Source organism: Bison bison, unplaced genomic scaffold (genome assembly GCF_000754665.1).
Source record: "Bison bison bison isolate TAMUID 2011002044 unplaced genomic scaffold, Bison_UMD1.0 scf7180017864284, whole genome shotgun sequence".
NCBI classification, from domain to species: domain Eukaryota; kingdom Metazoa; phylum Chordata; class Mammalia; order Artiodactyla; family Bovidae; genus Bison; species Bison bison.
The window spans coordinates 1,865,727-1,874,539 of NW_011494856.1; the positions used below are offsets into that span (position 1 = coordinate 1,865,727).

An 8,813-nucleotide genomic window follows, 5' to 3' on the forward strand; every position below is an offset into this window, starting at 1 on the left:
CTGCGCTGCCCCCGCCGCCCGCCCTGCGCTTGGATTCAGGGGGTTTCCTAGATAGCCGATAGCCGAAGAGAGCGACGTCCCCGGTCCCGCGGCACTGGTGCTGCGCGGTCCAGGTGAGGGCCGTGCGGGGCAGGGGACCGAGGGGCAATCGGTGCCGGGGCACACGGGTACAGGGCAGGTCTGCCCACGCGTTGGCGCCCCAGGAAGTGGGTGTGGTGAGTGTGGGTGTGGGATGGAGAGTGTCGGGGTAGGGGGGCTGGGGGTTATTGTGGGCAGTGTTTAAGAAATTAATGTGAGCAACGTGTGTGTACTGGGTGTATGCAGTTAGCGATGGTGTGTGCTTGGTGTGTGTGTGTGAGCAGTGAATTGTGGCTTCCCTGGTGTCTCAGACGGTAGAGTCTGCCTGCAACGCAGCGGACCGGAGTTTGATCCCTGGGTCGTGAAGATCCTCTGGAAAAGGGAACAGCAACCCACTCCAGTGTTCTTGCCTGGAGAATTCCCTGGACAGAGGAGCCTGGTGGGCTACAGTCCAAGGGGTCGAAGAAAGTCCCACCAGACTGAAGCGACTAACTCTTTCACTTTCTGCATGCAAAAAGTTTGTGTGGTACTATCTATAGCTGTGAGTGACTGTGCCAGGGTAACCTGGGGGTTCCACGTGTGTGCCCAGGGTGTGTGCCCACTGTGTGGTGGGAACCATCACATGATGGTGCATGCATGCTTGTTGTGCCTGTTGTGAAATGTGTGCTCTCTATGTGTGGCACATCCATGGCTCTGTGAAGCATGCTGAGCCAAATAATGGAAGATGAGAAGCATTCACGCAGCTCTTACTACTGACAGATCATTTCCCATGACCCTAGGGTGGTTCTGGCTTTTCTTACCCAGCACCCCGAAGGGCTTGGGAGAGTGAAAGCTCACTCTGGATCTGGTTGGAGGAAGTGCAGCTAGTCCCATGGTCACTCTCCCACAGGCGTGCATGGGTGAGCAAAGCCATACACACACACACACACACAAGAAGCTTCTTTGAAGTCTCATTGTTTAATCTTCAAAACTCATGTAGATTTTGCAACCCTCTATGTAATGTTTTTGTAGAGTGCACAAAAATATCGTCTGGTAAGTTCCTATCCAGTGAGTTGACACAGGGCTTGGTGATAAGCTGGGTTTATCCTGCTGGGAGCCCTCTGGCACCTGCAAAGTAGGAGGAACCCCCTACCTGTCCTCCAAACTGAGATGGCAGGGCTTAGACCTCCTGGGGGAGTGTGGCAGTGTGGCTGGTACGTGGTGTGTGTGCATGTGTGCAGCAGAGTTGTGTGGTGGGATGCTGGAGCTGTGTGTGGCCATGTGTGTTGTGTGTGAAGAAAGGGGTCACAGTGGAGTGGGGGTGTGTCTTGCATGGGGAAACTGTGGTGGGGTCTGTCTTGGTCATCTCTAGTGCAGGGGCAGGGAAACTGGGCTTCTCAGGAGGAACTCTTGACCATCAGTAATGTTCTCATCTTTTCTGCACTGGCTGGGCAGAAAGAGGCTTCAGGACCCCAGGGGACCGTGGGGAAGGGGGTTCCTATAGCACGCCACCACCTGGGACTGTCAAGGCAGTCGTGTTGTCAAGGCCTGGTTTAAATCCTACCTCTGGCACTCTCTACATGTAGGACTTCGGGCAAAACTTTTCTGTGCCTCAGTTTCTTCCTTTGTAAAATGGAGGCATTAATTGTGTTTGCCTTGTAGGGTTATTGTGAGGACTGAATGAGTTCCTGGATGTAAAGTGCTTGGCACATAAAAACCCTTAACAGGTTATAAAACTATAATGGTAGTGATGGAACCCCCCCCACAGTGGTTCCGTTCCTGCCCTAAGACGTCTCCGATTCCACAGAGCCAATGATTGCCCAGGAGCTGGGCAGGTGGGAGTCTGAGGGTCTCCCATTTAAGAATGCCTGAGGGATCCGTTCCTGTCTCCAGCCTCGATCACTATTGAACTCTCAGTGACTCTCTGGCTCCTGGGAAGATTCAGTCTGAAAGGGGAAGATGTTGAGTCTCTGGCAAGGCCTGGGATGGAGCGTGGGAGAGAGGCCAAGAGGAGAGGTGCCAGGGCAGCGTGGGGCTGGGATGGAGGCCTCTCTCCCGACAAACACCAGAGGAAACAGAAGAATGCTGGCCTGTGCTCGCGAGTGTGTGTGTGTGTGTGTGTGTGGGTGGGCTGTCGATGGCAGGGGCAGGAATGATCTCTGCTTGGAATGAAGAAAGTTAAGAAGAGCGGGATCAAGGATGTGTGGTCCTCAGGCCAGAGCAGGCCCTGGGAGCTAGAGGGAGGCTGCAATGTCAGAGTTTCAGCAGGTGGGTCTGAGCTCCAGACTGAGTGGCCCAGGAGACTCCCTCAGGCTGGGCTTCGTTCTGGTGGAGAAATGTTTGCCTTGGCTGAGCAAGAGCCGTTGTTCCTGGGGATTTCATTAGGTCAGTTTAGAGAAGATGCCCGGAGGCCTCAGAGGAGGAGGGGACATCAAAGGCAGTGGCCAGAGCTGTGGAAACTTATTTAGCGAGGGCACCTAAATATATCCAGGGTGGTGATGGGGTGCTGTGGTGGGCTGGCAGCGAGGCTCAGGACAGGGGAGCGGCAGACCACTGTCCCCACTGTCCCCAGACAGGCAGTGCCTCGGCCCCAGAGGCCCTGGATGCCACTCTGGGAGATCTGGAGAACAGAGCCCTGTGGGGCAGTGGAAGGCCTGGCCCAGACCCCACGGGCTGGGTGACAGGGTCAGCTCTCTCTTCTTGGCTGTCCGAGGGGTGAAATGGAGTCGTGCTGGCATCATTTCTGTCTCTCATTTCCTTTGATCTGTAATTCCAGCTCTAATTATTGATGATTCTACAGCCCTAAGTCTAATAGTCTGTAATCTCAACTCAAACATTCTAAAAAAGCCTGTAATCCCAATTTCAACTTCTTTCCTCCAGCTTTAACATTTCCTGATTCCAGCTCCAGTATTCAAGCACTCTGACCTTGGCTCTGGCAGTCTGACACTTTCAAGTTTATAAACTACCAGGAAAGATACACTAGAGGTCACTTCAGCAGAATTATTTGAGAAGCCCCCAGGAAAGGGCCTGCACAACCAGCCAGAACCGCTGGAACTGCTTCTCTGGGCTGACAGAACGTCCTTGGTTCATGACTACATGCTGCCTAGGAGGAATGACAGGGAACCCAGAGGTTCCTTCTCATCAGGGCAAGGGAGGTGCTTGGAGTAGCTCGTGGTTCAGGGGAGGGTGTCCCAGGAGAGGAAACTGTTCAGATCCCAAGTTGTCCTCGTTCCCCACAGGATGAGGGATTTGTGGGATCACTGGGCTCTTGGAGGAGACACAAAGAAGAAAGGAAAGAAGAAGAAATTGGGCTGAGGAGAACCCAAAGGCAAACATTATTATGTTTGAGAGACTTTCCAAGCACCTTAGATCATAGAAAAGATTCCTGTGGTGCTAGTAAGAACAGCACCTTTAAAGCACAGCTGAATCTGAACTCAGCGTGGGCTGCAAGTGGAGAGCTGATGGCCAGCCCCCACTTCAGCTGTGTGACTTTGGACAAAAAAGTCACTTTCCTCTGGCAATCTGGTTTGCAGGACTAAAACTCCCTGATCTCTCTCTCTGACCACTGGGGACACCAGCACTATCGTGGAAACCCAGTCCTTGGACCAGTCTATAAATATTAGTCGAATGAGGGAGCGTGCATGCTAAATCACTTCAGTCGTGTCTGACTCTTTGCGACCCTATGGACTGTAGCCCGCCAAGCTCCTCCGTCTAGGGATACTAAAGTGGGTTACCATGCCCTCCTCCTGGGGATCTTCCCCACCCAGGGATCAAACCCACCTCTCTTACATCTCCTGCATTGGCAGGCAGGTTCTTTACCAGTAGCACCACCTGGGAAGCCCAGATGAGTGAGGAGAGAATAAAGAAACGAATGAGCAGATGAAGAGAAGTGAAAATACAGCAGAAGGCACCATGACTGTGATCCCTCTTCCCTTCTCTCCACTCAGCCTCAGCCCCCATGTAAGAAATTGGTCTCAGAACTTAAAGAACTGAGGGACAGGGTAGAGGGGTGGGGTGGAGGGGCAGGGTGGGGGCAGTTTCCTTTGGCAGAACCCTGTACTGGTGGAGAGTTTAAGAGATGGGGGGCATTCCCTGGGCGTCACCCCTTGCCCTGCAGCATTTCCACTGCCAGGCCTGCCCGGAGCCCTGGGCCGCAGGCCTGCTGATTCACGGAGTTTGCCCTGATTATTTCCCGATGATCACCCCCCAGCCCCCGAGCTGATGACTGAAGCAAAGAGCTCAGGCAGTGGCTCTGGAGGCTGGGGTCATAAACCAGGAACCCCCAAGAGATTGGAGGAAGAGTGAAGCCAGGAGGATCCTGAGCCTCCAGGCTGAGTGAGGTGGGGTGAGGGTGGGAGGGGCCCTGGTATGAGCAGGCATCGGCATGAATGGACGGAGGGGGACAAGCAGCACACGCTTCCCGGGCATCTGCTGTGTGAGGCTGTCCAGTCCTTGCCTGTGCGCTCTGCCCTCCAGTCACCCTCACAGGAAGGAGGGCTTTGGGTGTATCCTTGACTTCTTCCTCATTTCTCATTATTCCCCATCCCCCCATTCAATTATCAAGCCCCAGTGAACCTGCCTCCCTTGTATCTCTCCAGTGGTCGCCTTGGCTCCAGCCCTGTGACTCTGGCCAAGCTCTGGAACCCTCGCAGCCTCCCTACCTCCCACCTTCTACTTTGGCTGCCAGCAAGCTCACTCACCATCTCAGTCTAGGTTTCTGCTGCTGCCCTTCTGCTCTGCCTCTAATAGGATCATGCGGCATGTGTGGCTTTTGTCTGAGCTGCTTCTAGCCCTTTATGCACAGAGATGCAAGTTCTAAAGCCATTGACCAGTAAAATCTGGTATGTGCTAGATTCTCATGAGAACATCCACTGATTCTTGGATTTTTCACTTTTTTTTTTTAATTGTCTTTCCCACCATACTGACTCCCACCCAGACATGGAAACATTGGTGCACAATGGAGCAGTGTTCAAATCCTGGCTTTGCTGCTACTAGCTATACGAACCTTGGGCAAGTTACCTGTCCGCTCAGTGTGCCTCACTTTCCCATATCTGTTATGGTGATAATCATGGTACCTACTCTGTGTGGGTTTGTGAGGATTAAGTGAGATAGTATAAGCACTCTGGTGAGTTCTGTGGTTGCCAGTATAGATTACCTGAATGGGCCTTAGCCATTCTGGGAGAACTGGCAGGATGAGGGGCTGGCTCTGTATGGAATGTTCTATATCAGCACTTTTCAAGTGTCAATGTCTGCCTCCATCCCTTGAGGATCTGATTCGTTAGGTTGAGGTGAGGCCTCCAGGCACATTCCTGACCTGCTATTGAAGGACACCGGTACTTTTGCTTGAGGTCCACACTTCATTCCACTCTGTGAGGACTTGGCTGTGGATAGGATCCTTGTAAACTGCAAAGTGATTGACTGTTGTACCTGGACGGGGGTTCCTGCTGGTGACTGAAGGCAGGAGGGTAGCTCTGCAGGGGTCAGTGCCCACAGGCAGCAGAGGGTCTGAGGACCCCAGGAAAAGGGTTTTGGCCTTTGGCACACACCCCCTCACATGAGAAGCCTACACCCAGGGCTGAGCAGGCTAAGTTAATCCCCTAAGTATTCCTTCTCCTCTTATGTAAGTGCTTTTGTTCCCAGGGAAATTGAGAACCTGCTGTGACCAGGAACCCCACAAATCTTCCGTGGCATCCCAGCCTGCCTGAGATTGTGGCAAAGATTGCCGAGCCTGGGAAAACAAGGCCTGTGCACTGGGGGTTTGTGGGCATCCCTTTCCTAGTGGCTCAGACAGTAAAGAATCTGCCTGCAATTTAGGAGACCCAGGTTCAATCCCTGGGGTCAGGAAGATCCCCTGGAGAAGGGAATGGCAACCCACTCCAGTATTCTTGCCTGGAGAATTCCATGGACAGAGGAGCCTGTTGGGCTATATAGTCCACGAGGTCATAAAGAGTCACACACAACTGAGTGACGAGTACTCTCACTTTTTCACTTTCACTTACAGTAGTGGGCACGTGTGTACCACATGCAGAGATATAAGCACAGGCAAACATACATGTGAATGTAGACTTCAGGGCCACAGACACACACGTGTGCCATATACACATGGGTGCAGTTCCAAACACATACACCCCTGTGAATACATAGGCATCTTCCAGGTCAGACCCACACATTGCTGACCTCCCACCCCATGCAGACGTGTGTACCTGCCATTCAGGTAGGAACATCCTCTCCCAGCCTAGGGGCCTGAGATACATAGTTACTTCAGCTCACACCTTCTCCTCCTAGAATAAGGACAGTTTTCCCAGGCTTCCCAACTCTCCCTTTCCATGTCTCCCCCCTCACCTTCTCACCACAAGGACAGAGGAAGGGCTTTTCCTGTCAGCTGCCAGCCTGCTGGTTGGGAGCAGGGATGTTTTTCTCTTTTCTGAAGAACTGGTTCTGTGGAATTTTCACTTATTTCCCATCAAGGGTCAAGACCCTGCTCTGGGGGTTGCCTCGAGGTTCCACAAGCATGAGGATGCTGGCTTTCAGATACACAGGCATGTTGAGCCTATAACAACCTCTGTCATATGAGTAGCACCTGAAAGTCTGCAGACTGCCTTCTGGCCAGTGTCTTGCTCGCTCTTCACGACAGTCCTGAGACTAAGTGCCTTCATTTCTCCATTTGGCAGATGAGGGAACCGAGGCAGGTAGCAGGTCAGGTCATGATAAGAGCTCTAAGTCAGGTCATGACATGAGGGAGGGAAATGAGTAGAGATCCTCAGGGCTGGATGGGACTCACGTGAAAGTAGTTCAGTTCAGTTCAGTCGCTCAGTCATGTCTGACTCTTTGCGACCCCATGAATCGCAGCATGCCAGGCCTCCCTGTCCATCACCAACTCCTGGACTTCACTCAAACTCACATCCATCGAGTCCATGATGCCATCCAGCCATCTCATCCTCTGACATCCCCTTCTCCTCCTGCCCCAAGTCCCTCCCAGTGTCAGGGTCTTTTCCAATGAGTCAACTCTTCACATGAGGTGGCCAAAGTACTGGAGTTTCAGCTTTAGCATCATTCCTTCCAAAGAACACCCAGGACTGATCTCCTTCAGAATGGACTGGTTGGATCTCCTTGCAGTCCAAGGGACTCTCAAGAGTCTTCTCCAACACCACAGTTCAAAAGCATCAATTCTTCGGCACTCAGCTTTCTTCACAGTCCAACTCTCACATCCATACACGACCACTGGAAAAACCATAGGCTTGATTAGACGGACCTTTGTTGGCAAAGTAATGTCTCTGCTTTTGAATATGCTATCTAGGTTGGTCATAACTTTCCTTCCAAGGAGTAAGCGTCTTTTAATTTCATGGCTGCAATCACCATCTGCACGTGAAGGTAGAGTTGACCAGAATTCTAGTCTCTTGAGATTGGGCTAGGGGAAGTTGTTTCGTCCTCCAGGGGCTTAGAGAAGGAGAATTTGGCTATCAGAGATGAGAGGATGGAGCAGGCCGGTGCTCCTAGGTGGGCCTAGTGGAGGAGCTGGCTGAGGACACAGGCAGCCTCTCACAGGTCAGTGCCTTGCCGAGGCTCAGCCCTTAGTCCACCCTTGTGGACCCGTCAGAGGAGAGGGGAACAAAGACACCTTTGCATTGCTCTGTGCTCCAGGCAAATCTCTGCCCCTCTCTGGACCCACACTCTGTCTCTACAATGAAACATCAAGGTTGGTCGCTGGATACTCTCCTGCAATCCTGGGGAAAGCGTCTGCAGGGCTGCAAGTGTAAGGCAGGCTCTGGGTGCTCTATGTTGCAGGCCTTGGGGTCCTGAGCTGTGGCCTGTGCCCAGGGATCCCCAGCCTGGGCCCCTGGCCTCTGTTGTGATCCACCAAGGCAGGGACTGGCACAGAGTTGGGGCTCAGGGCCTGGGGTCTGCTTCAGGTTAGGTGGAAGTTGGTCTTGTGAGAAGAAGACCCAGAAAGTCCCATCCATCCCTGTGGATCTCTGTCCCTTACCCTCCCTTATGTTTGTCTATAGTTCTTATCGCCACCTGACCTGCTGCATATTTGCTCATTAACTAAGACAAATTTGTCTCTCCTGGTAGAATGTAGATGCCATGAGGGCAAGGAGTTTGTTTTGTGCTCTTAGATGCATTGAAGATGACTGCACAGAGAAGGTGCCCAATAAATACTTGTGAAAAAGAAAGAGGAGGAGGACTAATCTTCGGATGGGGAGGAGCTGGCCCAGACCCACCACCGGCCTGAGGCAGAGTCCCCCTGACTGCCTTCTTATCAAACCCAAGCTCAAGGTTGGATTGAGGCTAGGGAAGGGGGTTGGCCTGAGCTCAGACTCCCCCCACCAAATCACCCTTAATCTGAAGAGCCATCCTCAGTCCCCTGAGGGAGGCCATGGCATCTGGACCCGTGGGGTGAGGACCAGACAATAGAGCCATTGGTCTCAGGGTCTCCACATCCTTTAATGGACCTTCCAGGCGCTGCTGAGAAAACCAGGTTAGTTATTCCCTGGGGTGGCAGTGAGCAGGGCCAGGACTCTCTGCAGACTTGAGAAAGGCTGCAGAGGAGAGGGCTGAGGGGTGGGGTGGAGATGAGGAGAAAAACAGTTATCTGCTGAATGTCAAGCCCCTGGTCTTTAAATGCCACCTCACTCAGTCCTCCCAGCAGCCATTGGGGTTGACTTGATGGTACCATTCCAGGGATGATCACACTCAGAGAGTGAAGTGACTGGGCAGTGGCGGGGTCAGCTTTGGCTTTAGGGCCTTGAGCTGGA

General features: G+C 52.8%; 1 protein-coding gene across 1 annotated transcript in view; it reads left to right on the top strand.

Annotated features, from left to right (window-relative positions):
• Nucleotides 1-17: 17 nt before the first annotated feature.
• The window catches only part of P2RY6 (pyrimidinergic receptor P2Y, G-protein coupled, 6), a 35,649-nt gene continuing 26,853 nt past the window's right edge, over nucleotides 18-8,813 (top strand). The window contains exon 1 of the mRNA XM_010849513.1: nucleotides 18-113. The gene's annotated coding sequence lies outside the window, so the exon portion shown is untranslated. The remainder of the gene's footprint in view (nucleotides 114-8,813) is intronic.